This window comes from Aegilops tauschii, chromosome 7 (genome assembly GCF_002575655.3).
Source record: "Aegilops tauschii subsp. strangulata cultivar AL8/78 chromosome 7, Aet v6.0, whole genome shotgun sequence".
NCBI classification, from domain to species: domain Eukaryota; kingdom Viridiplantae; phylum Streptophyta; class Magnoliopsida; order Poales; family Poaceae; genus Aegilops; species Aegilops tauschii.
The window spans coordinates 259,641,086-259,658,222 of NC_053041.3; positions in this window are offsets into that span (position 1 = coordinate 259,641,086).

Genomic DNA, 17,137 nt, shown 5'->3' on the forward strand with positions numbered 1-17,137 from the left:
TGTATATAAAAATGGAGGGAGAAAGATGAGAGATAAGGTGAGGAGGAGTGGGGTGTGGTGGTGACTGGTGGTCGGACTGGGAGGAGGCATGGGGTTGGACGGCGCATTATGTCTAGGTTTGTATCTCTCTCACACACACCCACGTAGGTGGGGGACGTGCACGAAGAGAAGAGGTGCACGCACGGCGCACGTACTCCCGTCTCTTTCCCAACCACACCCGCGCGGGTACACGGTGGAGCTCATTTCTGTACGAAAAGGGCAGCCCACGTGGTAATTTGGCACGTGTACTGGTTGTCCACTTGTTGGAGGGAGGATCGTCTACCACGGGTGAACAAACAAATTGCGACTTGACGCATTATGTTAAATTAAAAAAAGAGGCAAACCATGTGGGGCCTACCTTAGAGGCAAGGCTCTATACACTGGAGTACTTTTGATGTGTCCCGTCAACTCGCAGAACGAGGAGAAGCTTGCTTAGTACGCCGTCTCCCCCGCCCACGGGCGCGGTGGCTCGCAGGATGAGGTGAAGCTTGCTTACGAGTAGTAGTAGTACTACTACTGTACGCCTTTACGCCCGCTCCCTCACCCACGCGCGCGGTGGCTCGCAGCACGAGGAGAAAATTTTACTACTCCCTCCGTTTACTCCTCGTCCCTACTACGTACTTTGGTTAGTACTCCCTCCATTTACTTATACAAGGCCACTATAAAAAAATACATTTTGCATCTATACAAGGCCACAAATAGTAATCGAGACAAAAGTTACTACTCCCTCCTTTCCAGTTTATGGCTCAATTTCAAAATCTCTCCAACCAAGGTAGACGGTGAGTGGTCGAATTAATTTCGTAGTTTGCACAAGTAATTAGTACGCTCGTTTTTCTCAAGAAGTTATGTTTACCGAGGCATTAATTAGAATGAATGCATGAATGACCACTAAATTTCCATGAACTTGTACATGCATTGGTTAGTTTCCTCTTGACACTGCTTGCGTCGGGTGATCTAACGCACCTCGAAATCCAACATGTAATGGTACTACTACTAGTATAGTAGAATTGAGACTTATCAAACGGAAAAACGAATGTTTTTTAGATGAGCCCTATAAACCCTAGTGGGTACGTACTCCGTAAAAACAGATTTTTCCAAAACTAAGTCGCTGCCTTTCATGAATTCTGTAGTATACTCCTCCATCGACGCTCCCTTTCATGAATTATGTACTTCCTGTCGCCGACATGTGGGACATATAGCAACCGGGTTGACGTGTCAAGCACCAAATAACAATGCCGAACAGCAGGGGGGACGCACCCCACTCGTACCGGCCCAGTAGTAGTAATGAGCAATGAGACGTCAAATCACAATGCCGCACCTTCCCGGACGGACGAAGCAACCATTATTTCACACTTCGGTTCGCCATCATCTCAAACCATGTAGTATTGCTTCTGCCTCAAGAGGGACACGCGCATCGCCTTGGTACATCATGACACGTGGGACCGCATGACAGGCCATGCTCCCCCGCCGATCGCTCGGTAAAATCACCTCATTTTTACTATACTTCCTCCGTATCGGTTTACTACATGGCATGCACGTCGTTCTAGGTTGAGAATTTAACTGGCTATATATGTGATGAACAGTACTCTAGCCTTTTAAAAAATGTATACTTTTGTACAGTAGTACTATCGATGGATTGCGCCATGGAGCAAAAATTGAAATTAAAAAAAAGGTGGTACATATAGAGAGCGCTCGTCGCCAAATTATGCATATAGTACTATTAAAAAAGCTAGTACGTGCTTAATTGGGGTGCTAAATTCTATTAAAGAAATACTAGTAGTATGTACATACTGAAGAGTTAAAGTAACGAGAAGAAACATAACATAGTTCTGCTGGGGGCTCAGCACAACACACCCCTCAAATTAAACTAAGCACACCTGAAATTAAACTATGCAACTAATCCGGTAGACACTGCATTAGAAGTTTAGAACCACCATGAGCAACGACACTGCCACCTTACTCGGAGTCCTCGTCCACGTCCTCGACTTCGTCCTTGTCCCTCTTCCTCTTGGCCGATACTTCTCTGCTTGAACCGCACACTTGGCTGTTGCTCTTCATCCAACCCTTGTAGATATTGAAACAAAGGTAGCCATCCATTGCAGCGTTGTGGATGTGGTCTATATCTAGCACATTCTGCTGCCATGCATGACGATGAAATGTGTAATGAGGTTTCTCCTGTTTACGGTACGAAGGATGAACCATGGCTCCTGCAAGGGTCAGCATTGAAGACTGGCGAGAGGGCACCAGCCGATTCTTCTAGAGGTCGAAGGGATTTCCTACAACGAGGCCTATCCGACCCAGGACTTCTTTGTCGTTCTTAAAGTCTACGGTAACGAATTTCACTGTTTTTTCCTTGAGGAAGTTCTTAAAATCCTGGCACTCAACGTCGGCATGGCATATGTGGTAGACCAAGCAAACGTTATGTACGCAAACCTAGATCACGGCGGGCTTCTTCCTCTCTTCGTCCTTTAGATCCTTCTCTCGTCCCAGGACTGTGGTGTACTCAACATCTAGCCCAGCGACCCACTCATCATCTGAGTTTTCAAACATGCGTCTGAAGCGAGAAAGGCATCCTTTCACCGTCGCGGAAGAACGGGTGTAGATGACGTCGAACTCATCGCTGGTGATGGTTCTAACCTTGTACTCACCGCCGATCGTGGAGATTTGGGACGCCATGGATTTGGGAGGAGGATTAGGATTAGTGGAACTGCCGTAATGTGAATGGACGGGACGACTAGGAGCAAACCGCCGTAGTATTGAAGGACGTGCGGGGACGAGTAGGAGCGAACTGCCAGCGTGCGAACGGCAGGGTAGTGGCTTTCCATTCCCCCATGATACAGGCTTCTGAGAGCCCTTGGATCTGAGATTGAACGGTTGCATGGCGTGATTCTAGACCTATGGGTGAATATCCTATCCTGGAGGGTGATTCTGCAAATTTTCAGCAACTTAGCATGCAACCGTTTGATCTCAGATCCAAGGGCTGCCAGCAGCCCGTATCATGGTCGCGCCTACCACGACCGTCGCGTCGCTCGCGCGGTCGCGCCCTTGGAGATTTAACACGGTGCGTTAGGCTATCTGATGTTGGCATGTCATACATAGTCATCACTTAGTCACTCATACTACAACAAGGTTGGCTATAAGTGTTTTTTTTACTCCTCTCTATCTCTTTCTTCGTACTCCCTCCGTCCCATAATATAAGAACGTTTTTGACACTAGTGTAGTGCCAAAAACGTTCTTATATTATGGGACACAGGGAGTACTAGTATTTATTGCATTTGCCAAGGAGTGACCTCTTCCAATGAAATGGTGTTGCTAAGTTTGCTTCATTTAATTAGCTATAGACTCAAAATTGTCTTTTCACCTAGGTACACGTGCTTAGCACCGTTTCTTCCTTGGGTCACCAAACTAGTCTCTCTCTTCTTGATTAACTTGCCACATCAGACTTTATGCCTATGTGGCAAGCTTAAGCACCTGTAGGAGCAAGTAAAAGTAAGTACAATAGTGCGCTTTACATGGCATTTTTGCATATGTGGAGGAAAGAGAGGCAAGGAAAAAGTGGAGAAGTGGGCTCTCATGCAAGAGCCAGCCTCTACTACATGGTGGAGCATTGGGAGAGGCACCTGTATGGAGGTGGTCAGGAATCGGGAGACTCACCCCGGTCGTAGCGCCGCAGTTAAAATGATAATGGCAAGTCAAATCACGGGGCCCCACCTGTCCAGCAGCAACTCGCTGTCAAATCACACAGCCCTACGTTTGCAGAAGCCTACTCCCTCGTCTTCTCGCGTCTCTGTCGAACCGACTAGGCGGAACTGCCCCGCCTACCGCGCAGGAAAAGCCCCGCCCTCGACTTTTAAATACAACTACATCCGCTTAAGAATCCAATGATATACTTTTTGTGACATAGTAACTCATATTTAGTTAGTCAAATGGATGACCTAGAACTACGTGCAGGCCCTATAAACCGAGACGCCTAAAAATAAAAAAACTGAGACGGAGAGGGTAGTTCAGCACGTATCTTTTTAGATCAATATAGTCGGGATTCACCAAGGAGCAAAACCAAGTGGTAGGCTGCTCCTGTCGTGTTGGCGTAGCAACTCAAGCAGGGTCAGTCCGCACACGAAATGGCGACACACTTAACAGGACCCCTTTGGCCGACATGTGGCTCATCCACCGTCTTGTTCCACGTGCGATGCACCAAATTACAGTTCGGAGCAGCGGTTGGAATTGGAGGCACCCTGGTCGTAGCGCCGCTGTAGTAGAAAATGAGCGATGAGGGGTCAAATCACAAAGCCCCACCTTTCCCGCATTAAGCTGGACGGATGAAGCAACCATCATTTCACTCTAGGGCGCAAGAGCATAAAGAAAAGAGAAAACAATGATGCGTGCGGCACCTACCTAGGGCACCCTAGGGTAGGGGTCTCCACTACAGATCCTTTTTTTGAAAGCGCCTCCACTACAAATCGGCTTCTCCCTCGTCCTCTTGAAGAAAACCGATGATGAGTGCGGCGGTAGGATTTGTAGGAGTACTATGGCGTGCGGGGCCACGTTGTAGTAAACGGGTTCGAGTCGATGCCTTAAATATGTGTGGGCCGCTTGGTTTTACGGGAACGAGGCAACATTTTGGGTTCGGGGACCAGTGGAGATATAGTACGTACAAAAAATTGTGGACGTAGGTTCGACCGAAAGGCAATGATGCATGGGCCCTGCATTTTGATATACCCGGGGCCGCGTGAAATTTGCTACTCTACTCAAAACTAGTAAGGTACACATGTATTGAACGCATGAGATTTCGAAACCAAATTATGAATAAATACACACTATAGCATGTAAAGCTTTGAGTCATATATGCATGATGTAGATGTTCGTTTAGTTCTTATAGTTCATCTCATTCAAAATCAATTAGTTTTATAAAAATGTTAAGATTCATGGGGTTGTGCATTGTAAATCATAAAGTAAAAAACAAATAATGGCAATTCATTTAGAAAAAAATAATCAATTATGATACAGAAGATTCTAGAACAAAGGAGAAGTGCTTGTGTTTTGAGGTTTGTGCATTATGCTTAAGTTCAACCATGGAGTCTTCTAAATTGTACATGTGGCAGATCTGGTGGAATGTTGATGATATCCAACGGCCAGTAGTGCTCGGATTTGCCTATCTCTACACTGTCGGGTTAGCTTCATCCAGTGACCATCTTTCAAAGTTATTGTCACACTATATAGTTCTTGTGCCATAGTTGCATGTTTTGGAAAAAAGCTACTAGTGGGTTGTACTATCTATTTAGGAATAGAAGATGTATACATGGAAGTTGTAGGGAAAGAGATGACATGGAGCATCTCAATTCCTATGAGTAGGGATTGGAAAAGAGATGTCATTTGGTTCACATCATAGGAACTTTTCTATTGAATCTAGAGATGACATGTATCGCAATTCCTATGAGGAGGGATTAGAAAAGAGATGTAATTTTGTTCATATCATAGGAACTTTTCTATTAAATATACGCTAATGTTTATTTTCCTTTGAAATTAAGCAAGTATAGGAATCCATTCATATGAACCAAGTGGCTCTAAAGCTATAGAAATGATATCATGTTTATTTCCTTTGAAATGTGGAGTATATGAATCTATTCCTATGAACCAATTGGCTCTAAAGGAAAAAATCCTATAAAAATCATACCATATAGAGTTCCTATGATATTCCTCGACACTAAAGGATGCTTGAAATTGCTGCGGGTGATACGATGGTCTTTCTTTGTAGACTCCTCACCCATCTTTATAGTTACCTCTCGAAGATGGATGAAATGATATATACATGGTATTCTACATGTGCAATTTGCTACATGAAAACTCGGTAAAAGTTTGTGAGGTTCGAATTTTCAATAAAGCTATATGCACTGCATTTCGGAACGGAGGGAGCATACGGCAGTTGCTAACACTCACGTGGAAGATTTGTGTGTAGGAGGAGTGGCTGTTCTGTTAAATGACATGGCAAAACTAACACTGTCGGATGCCGATCTAACGGTTCTTACGGCGTTCGTCAGGAAAAGGCTTGTGGCGAACGTTTGTCGGATAATGATTTACGGACACATGCATTGCATTGATACGTGCCCCCCTCTCTCTCACGCACACGCACCCTCACGAGTCACGACTCTCCCGAGTCCTCTCGCAGACTCGCACGTCGCACCCACCGTCTATCTGCAGGTAGACGTCACGCACATATGTGCTCTTCACACCCTACCCTCAGAACTTCTAAAAAAACAAAAGACGGCGCGCACATTTTATTTTAGCTCACATGTCACACACTTATACTATTACTCTTGCGGCGAACATTCTTTGGGCATAGTATATTGTACTCTCACGAAGAGAAGTGGTGCACACACGCACTAGTTCTCTCACACCCACTCGCGGGTACACGTAGGAGCGCATTTTTTTGAAGCTGGTACAACAAAATCACTCCACTATATATAAAAGCAGGAGCCTTAGCGCTTGCTTTACTAGGGTTCCTCTCGTTCACTCTCTCATGCTCTCCAGATCTAAGCAACACATAGGTGGCCACACTCTCTCTCAGCTCACGGATGGTCACAAATCCGGCCGGACAACCTCGACCGGGGCAGGGGTGTAGGTGCATCGTTCACGCTGTCGTCGGCGGCGAGGGAGGAGACCAACGGCTGCCCGCGCGTCCCGATCGGCGGCCGTGTCGTTCTCTCCGAGAGAGCGCCGGCTCGGGAGGGCCTCCGACCCCTTCTTCCTCCCTGCGGTATTGTGGCCAAGATGCGGCCTCCCGGCGCCGTCTTTGCCACATGCCGACGACCCTCAGGTATATATTCCTTCGAAACCTGCCTTGCTCTACTGCCCCAGCTCCCTTCGTGTGGATCCTTTTCTACTTCCGCCCGTTGTTCCAAAGCCACCTAGACTTCTACTATTATTAGAAGTAAAGCTAGTTCATACAGTCGACTCAAAGCGTTGGTTCAAACAGGGAAGAAACTGGGAAAGCTGTAGCATGAATCTAGGACTTGGTTCTAAGAGGAAACGGGGGAAAGTAGTAATATCTGTCACTGTTTAAATAACCGTATTTCGTATTTGCGCAAACAGGGATGTCTGTCTCCATATCGTTTCGGGATGTCTGTCTCCGTATCGTTTCTATCCGCGCAATCAAAATCACACACCTCAGTTTTAGTACAACTACGCAAAATGAGATGGCTATCCCTCGTTGTCGTCGTCTAACCTCCCGTCTTCAAGGTATCCCTACATTGGTAGTAACTAAGGTAGAATGACCAACGCAATCTAAAAGAAGCTGATTCGTACGTTTTACTTCCTGATTGCAGTGCAGGGACGAGCGAAAACAACTGCATCCTAGTCCGGAATGCACTTTCTACCAGTTCATCCATGGACCGAGGACTAGCTGGCACGGCTGCACGGCGGTTTTTTGGACAGGTGCGCGGACAAGAGGCATTGTGGTCTGCTTATTTCTGCAAATAGCGGTGCTTAAATTTAGTGGAATGCACAAGCATTTCAGCTGGTCAGTACACTGCATGGTTCAGTTCAGCATTCCAGCTGAGACCATAATTATAATTGGTTATTCTGGAATGAGAGAACCTAACCCTGGATGGTGGCAACAAGAAAAAACTAGAGTGAACTCCAGGAAATTTAAGCCTGCCGGGAGGCCCTTTGCTCAGGGAAGCCTTGCTTGTTTTTCCTGATTTGTAAACCTTCTCACAACTTTGTCTTTTGCTGTGAACTAGTATATGTTTGTTATGTTCTATGAATCATTGAGATGTATAAAATTGCTTAACTTATGCTTTTCAAGTTTTTTATGAAGACGAGTTTAATGTGAGTGTTCCACATGAGCGCTGGACTAGCGTGTGAACGTTTGGAATTTATTACATTGTGGCCTCAATTAACTGCATGAACCACTGTAACAAGATACATAGTTGCTTATATGTCAGACAGCAGATTGTTGATTGTTAGCTGGTCGATAGCCTAGTGTTGAAGCGAGCTGAGCAATGTGCCGTGTTTTGCACAACTGCTTACAAGTGGGGTAGCACCAATAGTGTTTACAAGTACTTATGTATACGTCGGCGCACGGTTCTCGAACGAGTGCTCTATTTCATCAAAACACACACTGCTCGTATGATAAACCGTGGCAACTTATGTCTTACCATGCCATATTCATGAAAAAACTAGTGAGGACGCATCTGTTTTGGCAAAAATTATGATGGTTCTCACATGATTCACGGGCACACAAAAGTAGCAGCAGTTCCCATAGACAGATTCAAACAGAGTACTAGCCCCAGAGGGGTCGATAACACGCAAGGTTCGGATAATTAGACACAATCCAAACTACTATTAAACACTAGCTGGGGCAACTATTTCATGCCTCGATCTAATTTGGGATGGACACAAGATGGACCTTTCCATGAACATCATCGAGGACGTCCCGCAGCAGCTCAATCCTGTGAACCTTCATGAAGACAACCTTGTGGCCTTGCCACTAATAAACTTGTTTGTGGAGGCATGCCACGTCATCTTCCTGCGTAAGCTTGACAAGAACAGTATGCCTCACAAACGAAGGAGTAGCTTTGAACTTCTTGTGCTTCAGTACACCCTGGACAACACGCCTGACAACAGTGAGGCTGGAATACAACTCTTCATTGGTATAACCGCAAATGGCTTCCAGGATCCAACAGCCTAAGAACTCTGTTTTCCCAGTGCGTATATTTAGGTCGTCCGCCTCATAGCGAGTGCCATGTACAACCACACAATCCTTGTCTGCATCAGGGCTCTAATTGAAACAGAAACAAATTCTGAATTACTTTTCAGTATAAGAAACACAAGTTATTTGAACCACTATGTATAGCATGGCATCGAAGCTAATAAAATTTTGCATTATTAATCACCACATACTTCCTTTTCTAAAAAAAATCACCACATACTTAGATGAAAAACCACAATCGAGATCGGCAAAGAAGGAAATCACCTTGGGCAGCTCAGCGGGGGGGGCACATCCTTGAAGGGGGAAAATTGCTCCTGCAGTGCCACGGGGGCTGTAACCTCAAACGGGGCGTTGACCATCTCAGTAGTGGCCGTGAGCGTATCTGGGGTCGTCTCAGTGGTTGCCTCCATCTTCTTGGAGCTCTCTGTCTCGTGGGGATCAGCCTCCCCCGTCTGCTCCAATATCGGCAGATCTTTGCCTGGTTCTCCTTGGTCCATCATGAAACTGACGAATACTAGGAGACCACTGAAAGGAAAACACAATCGCAATGACAATGAAACAAAAAAGAGAGTGAAGATCGGTTACTGCTTTGCAAAAGTTCTTTTTTTTCTCTGAACGAAAATATACCAACATCACGGATCCGCTTACCTTCCCTTCGTTCGGAGAGAAGAACAGTGGCAGATGCGAGTGTTGCCTTTCTTGAAGACGGTGAGGGAGAAGGGGATTCAGCGAAGAGTGAAATGATGGTTGCTTCGTCCGTCAAACTTAGACTGCGGGGAGGTGGGGTTTTGTGATACGACGGCTCGTTACTGCCACGCTACGGCCGGGGTGACTCTCCGCCTGCATACTGCCTTCTAAATTGGTGGATGGCATTTGGGCCTGCGCGCTGCATGGCCCGCATGTCGGTGAGCAAAAGTATAATGGCATTCAGTAGAGGGAGACGTTTCAATGACCTAGGAGGAGCCAGAAGCGGTAGAGTGTCTCCACTGTACTAGTAGTAATTGTTTTTCTGGGTAGCTGTAGAGTGTCTCCACTGTACTAGTAGTAATTGTTTCTCTGGGCCCAAGACAAAACAGCCCATCGACACTAGTAAATAGTAAAATCAATTCAAAAGCCCATATATTTACTGAATGAGAGGCCCTACCCACACCCAGCACACGCCCCCCCCCCCCAAAAAACCCGGGTGCTCTTCTTCCTCCTCGCTCCCACCCACCTCACGTCAGCTCGCTCCACTCGTACCCCCAAATTCCTCACCTCACTCCTACAGAAAACCCCAGCTCCCCTTCTTCCTCACTCCTACAAAAACCCCCCAGCTCCCCTTCTTCTTCGCTCGCACTACAACTAGGCTCGTCATTCGTTACTCTGCTCAAATCCATGAGCGCGACGCGACACCCTCGAGGAAAATGGAGTCGGCTGACCCCAGCGCCAAGAAGATGAGGCTCCCGCCAGCGGCGACGCCTGTTGTAGATCCCGCACCCGGCAGCGTGGGGAGAAGCGGCGACCCCGCCCCCACCGGATCCCAGGAACCCGTAGAATCTCGGGTGGACCGCATCAGAGATCTCCCGGATGCCGTCCTTGGGGAGATCATCTCGCTTCTCCCCACCAAGGATTGCTGCCGCACCCAAGTCCTCTCAATTCGGTGGTGCCCTCTATGGCGCGCCGTGCCCCTTAATCTCGACTGTCGTCAGCTATCTCTCTTCAATGATTTTGAAATCCCAGAGCCATCATCTCCTCCCACCAGGGCTCCGTTCAAAGCCTCTGCATCCCGTCATGCTACCTGAGCAAGCATACCATGCCCTGCACGGTGGACGCCTGGCTGAAATCCCCTGAATTCACAGAACTATAGCTGCTTGAGTTCTACTATTCCCCTGGAAATCACAAACCACATACCGAACGCCATGAACTTGTGCCCTCAGCACCGATGTCCATCTTGCGGTTTTCGTCCTCTCTCCACACCGCCACCTTTGCGCTGTGCTACCTACCAGACAATCTGGTACTAAACCTTCGACTCCCATTTCTCAAGAAACTTTCACTTGTGCGGGTTCGTATATCGGAGGCCTCATTGCACAGCATCATCCACTCCAGTTGCCCTGCGCTGGAGTGCTTGGTGCTTGTTTTCACAGTTAGAATCGGTTGTCTCCAAATAAAGTCGCCTAACCTTGTAAGAATTGGAATTTCTTTTGACGGAAGGCAGCTCATCATCCAAGATGCCCCTTCACTTCAAAGGTTGATCCTTGATTCTAGTTATTCACCGTTGCAAATAACCGTCCTCTCTGCACCTAAACTGGAGACCTTGGGTGTAATACATGATCTCTGTGCTCATTTCAGTATGGTGTTTGGCTCCACAGTTCTTCAGGTACTTTATATTATCATCTACACTTGTAACCATAAGCTGCATTTTAAATTTCTGCGCATAATTTGTATATCATCTTGGAGTACACATTTTGTACTAATATTATGTTCTATGCTCAATGAAGAGTTTCTCCATGGATGGCCTATCAATGGTGCTGGATTCTGTCAAGATCTTATATATCCAAATGAATAGTTTTGATCTGAACAAGATTATTGGCTTGCTGCAATGCTTTCCATGTCTGGAGAAGTTGTATATAAAGGTGATAATTTCACGCACATTGGAAGCCCGCATATAGTGTACTAGAATTAACCGTTCAGCTGTTGCTCTTTCGACACTCTTCTTTTAGACCTTAACTGTTTTCAATCTTCATGTCTATTTAGGCAACAGGACGGGGTAAGAAAGTTATAACCAATCGGTGGATTCGTAAGCATCGGGATTTTCTCACTTCTCATGAGATTCGATTGAAGACAATAACGCTAGAACGATATGTAGCCAACCGTGCAAACACAAGATTTGTCACATTCTTCGTGCTGAATGCGAGATTACTATTGTCCATCAGCCCTAAGTTTATCAGCAGCATGGTTTTGACGGATGGGTATGTCGAAGAGCAAAAAAGGAGTTTCAGGTGGGCAAAAGAGCTTCTGAACGTGTCGGGCTTCTATTTACAACATATTGTGGTCATAATCCAGTAAATTTTACGACCCAGGATGTTCATTCTATGGACCTGACCGATCCATTTGACTGTGACTGCCGAAAACAGTGCTGGAGTTAGATGTTGTTGCCCTTTTCAATCTGGTTTTTTTGTAAACCTGATGAACAATTAACCCTCGTGCTTTTGTACAGTTTGTAAGCTGGAGTTAGATGTTCCTGCCCTTTTCAACTCGGCTGTGACTGTCATATTTTCTTTGAAACAAGGCAAATGGCTTGCCATTCGTTTATTTTAGAGTGAAATATTGTAACAAATCCCAACCAAGGGAAATAACATCACTCTCGCCGGCTGCTTGAGCTCACTGTGCATTACAGAAGCCAAGTGATTAGCCCCCACCAGCACCCACAAACTTATTTCGAACTAGCACATCAAATGGGCTGTAAATTTTCATAGGAAAGGCTGCATGACCATGACAGATTTGGATTCTGACATTTGGGACCCGCGAGGAAATAGCCTATCCAAGGTGGTGTCGACTTACTAGCCAGTCAACAAACGATTCTGCCTACCAGCCGTTGGATTGACATCCAACATCTGTCGTGTATCTTCTATCTCTTGTCTTCTTCTTCCTCCAGCTGCCCAAACCAAACCACCCCGTCGGCTCCGCCTGCTCCCGCCTCCCATGGCTGGCTGCGCCTCCGCCGCCCTACCGTACGTACCCTCCAACGTTGGCCAGTCCCTCCCTCTATTCCCCCACACGTCCTGTTATTCTCCGGCGACGTCAGCCCCAACACGCACCCGCGCCCGAACCAGTCAACCCTCGTACTCCCCTCCACCTGTGACTGGACCAGCACATCTTCAACGGCTCCTGTTCGTTCCGTCCGAGGCCTCGCCGTCGTCCTCCACCTTGCGGCCTTGGTTCGCTCGCCGTGCGCGGTGCGCCGCCCTCTTGCGTTGTCAACGTCGTCAACAACCGAGAGGAACAAGGAGATGAATGTACGTGGAGAGGATGACAGTAGGGACCCACCAGCGTCATGGCAGTACGCAAGCAAGTGCCTCTATAGTACAAGCCCAAAAATATGGTTCCTCCTAATGGTTGGACATCTGGGGCTCACGCCATTGTCAATGTAGTCAATAAACGAGAGAATTACACTACGAGCGGCTGACACCAGGCACCCAGCAAGTCGCGCAGTTTTTTTTAGGAACAAGCAGTTGTTATTTATACTAGTTTTAGCGACGGATCAGGGTAACAACGGGGCTGTGCGGGGGCTGTGGCCCGTCTAGCCAGGGTTTTATTTATGTTTACCACATCATGAGCCCAGTTGTGTTTTTTTCTTGCTGAAAATGGCTAGCCCAGTTCTTTTTTTTAAGAAATACCCAAACAAGGCCTACTTGCTTTATCGGCCCTGCTGGGCTGCAAATCTTTCAAGATGAGGACAGTTTCATTCGGTTTGCCCAGAAATGGGCTGTACATTTTTAAAACACATCAAACCGGGAATTAGTTTCAATTTTTTTCTTACAAGATCTTAAATTCCATTGATTTTTATGCGTGGACAATTATTTGGATTTTATATTTATATAAATTATTTTTCAAAATAGTTTGAATGTGAATCGATATTTCTGGATTAAAAACAGTTGACCGCACCAAAATATGCAAAATTTCGTATACTTTTTAACCGTGGCCACAATATGGGGTGTAATGCTAAGAAAAAGAAGATGGGCTCCAAAAAAATTCTTAAGAATTAGCAAATGGGCTATACATTATTAGAAATAATGGCAGATGGGTTGTATGCTGTTTCCACAGATTTGAGGCTGACTTGTGCGCCTACTACAAGTTGACGCGTATGCTTTCATAAAAAAAGGTTGACGCACACGCAACGCCCTGTCAACTTAGTCAACACACGAGAGCAGTGACTGTTGGATGTCCATCCAACGGCTATCGTGCTTCTTCAATCTCTGCTCTTCATGCTCCAGCCGCTCAAACAAGCGCCAGCGGGACTGCCTGCTCCCTCCTCCCGCAGCCGGCTATGCTACCGCCCAGGCCTCACGGCCCCACCGTACTCCCATCGCTGGCCTAGCCATCCCTCTACTCACCCACACATGATGTTATTCTCCGGCGACGGCAGACGAACCAGTAAACCCTCGTACTCCTCCGTGTGGGAAACAAATGCCGAGTATTCCCTAGCTCCGTGTCGTTCCCTTCCTAGGCCTCGCCGTCGTCCACCGCCCTGGTGCTCTCGGCGCGGCCTGGTCAACATGGTCAATGAACGACATCCATCGAAAGTGGACTGTACGTGGAGAGGCTGACAGCTAGGTCCACGGCCGCACGCAAGGAAATGCCTCCTTATTACGCGCAAAATAATGATTCCTCCACCTGACAGCTAGGACCCACAGGAAGGGCCTCTGTATTTCGCGAAAAAACGTTCCCCCGCTGACAGGTCGGACCCACCAGCTATATCTTCGCACGCAAGGAAGTGCCTCCTTATTACGCCCAAAAAAATGAATACCCCCTGCTAGCTGGGACCCACCATATTGTTGGGCTAACTTGTGGGCCTACTAAGTTGACGGGGACGGAGGGCTTTGTCAACTTAGTCAATACTCCAGTGACCGTATGATGTCCATCCAACGGCCATAGTGTTTCTTCAACCTCTGGTCTTCTTGCTCCAGCCGCCCAAAGCAGTGTCGGTCGTGCCGCCTGCTCCTGCCTCCCATGGCCGGCTGTGCTACCGCGGAGGCCTCACCGCCCCCATACTACTCCCACCACTGGCCAGGCCATCCCTCCACTCACCCACACCCCTTGTTATTCTGCGGCGACGGCAGCCTCACACCGCAGCCGAACCAGTGAACGCTCGTACTCCTCTCCGCGTGGGCATCCACTGTCGCGTCTTGCTCGGCTCCGCGTCGTCCCCTTCCAAGGCCTCGCCGTCGTCCACCGCCGTGGTGCTCTCGGCACGGCGTGGTCAATGTGGTCAACGACCGACTTCCATCGGAAGAGTACTATACGTGGAGAGGCTGACAGCTGGGTCCACGGCAGCCACAAGGAAGTGACTCCTTATTACGCGGAAAATAATTATTCCTCCACCTGACAGCGGGGACCCATCGGACGGGCCACTAGTATTTTGCGAAAAAAATCGTTTCCCCTGACTGCTGGGACCCACCGGACGGGCCACCATATTTCGTGAAAAAAATGTTCCCCCCGCTGTCAGCTCGGACCCACCGGAAGTGCCTCCTTATTACGCACAAAAAAATGAATACTCCCCCGGCTAGCTGGGACCCACCTTGGTGGGAGGCTGACTTGTGGGCCTACTAAGTTGACGGGGACGAAGGGCTTTGTCAACTTAGTCAATATGAACGATTCTAGCTCCAGTGACCGTACGATGTCCATCCAACGGCCGTAGTGCTTCTTCAACCTCTGGTCTTCTTGCTCCAGCCGCCTAAAGCAGCGCCGGTCGTGCCGCATGCTCCTGCCTCTCGTGGCTGGATGTGCTGCCGCAGAGGCCTCACCACCCCCTACTATTCCCACCGCTGGCCAGGCCCTGCGGCGACGGCAGCCTCACACCGCAGCCGAACCAGCGAACCCTCGTACTCCTCTCCGCGCGGGCTTCCACTGCCGCGTCTTCCCCGGCTCCGCGTCGTCCCCTTCCTAGGCCTCGCCGTCGTCCACCGCCGTGGTGCTCTCCGTGCGGCGTGGTCAACGTGGTCAAGGAACGACTTCCATCGGAAGAGTACTGTACGTGGAGAGGCTGACAGCTGGGTTCACGGCCACAGCCCAGTTTTTTTGTGATTTGCCAAGTAAGTCGCTTTGTTAGGCCTGTTGGGCTGCAAATCTTTCAAGACGAGGAGAGCTTTCATTCGGCTGGCCGAGAAAATGGCCCATCAGTAATGAGAAATGGGTTGTACATTTTTAAAACACATCAAACCGGCAATTAGTTTCAAATGTCTTTTTTTTATTTCAAGATTTTAAATTACATTAATTTTTATGCGTGGAGAATTTGTTGGATTTTATATTGATATACATTTATTTTTAAAATCAGTTTGAATGTGAATCGAAATTTCGGGACTAAAAACAGTTCGGACCGCACCGAAATATGCAAAATTTCGTATAATTTTTTAACTGTGGCCACAATATGGGTTGTAATGCTAACAAAAAGAATATGGGCTCCAAAAAAACCTTAAGAATTAGCATATGGGCTGTAAATTATTAGAAATAATGGCAGATGGGTTGTATGCTGTTTTCCACAGATTTGAGGCTTTCCTAAAAAAAGGTTGATGCACAAGCACTGACTGTTGGATGTCCATCCAACAGCCGTCGTGCTTCTTCAATCTCTGCTCTTCCTGCTCCAGCCGCTCAAACAAGCGCCGGCGGGACTGCCTGCTCCCTCCTCCCCGCGGCCGGCTGTGCTGCCGCGCAGGCCTCACCGCCCCACCGTACTCCCATCGCTGGCCTAGCCATCCCTCTACTCACCCACACCTGCTGTTATTCTCCGGCGACGGCAGACGAACCAATAAACCCTCCTACAGTCGTACTCCCCTCCGCGTGGGAAACAACTGCCGAGTCTTCCCTGCCTCCGTGTCGTCCCCTTCCTAGGCCTCGCCGTCGTCCACCGCCGTGGTGCTCTCGGTGCGGCGTGGTCAATGTGGTCAACCACCGACTTCCATCGGAAGAGTACTATGCGTGGAGACGTTGACAGCTGGGTCCACGGCCGCAGCAAGGAAGTGCCTCCTTATTACGCGCAAAATAATTATTCCTCCACCTGACAGCGGGGACCCACCGGACGGGCCACCGTATTTCGCGAAAAAACATTTCCCCCCGACTGCTGGGACCCACCAGCTACACCTTCGCACGCAAGGAAGTGCGTCCGGGCAAAAAAAAACAAAACGATTCGCCCCCCTGACTGCTGGGACCCACCAGCTACATCTTCGCACGCAAGGAAGTGCCTGACAGTCGGGACCCACCTGGTCGAAGCGTATGTAGCGTTGTCATTCTGGTCGCGAACGTGTACGTACATATATACTGGTGGATGTAGAGGTGCGCACGTGTCATAGTAGAGGCGCGCACATAGCATGTACACGTACGTACAGCGGCCAGGGTGCAAGAAAGAAAATACGGCCACGTATGTGTACATACGGGCGGGGTCTCGAACGCCTACTCGCGCATATGTACGGCGAGGGCTCGTTGACATGGCTGGGTCGGAACGGAGAAACATCGTCGTCGTCATGTTCATGGGGAGGCAACGGAATGCGTCGTGTTCATGGGGAGGCAACGGAATGCGTCGTGTTCATCGGGAGGCAACGGAACGCGTGGGAGCCAACCGGCTGGGTCGGAACGGAATGCGTGGTCGTGTTCACCGGGAGGGCTTGGACGGAACAGGCGATGGAAACGAGGCCT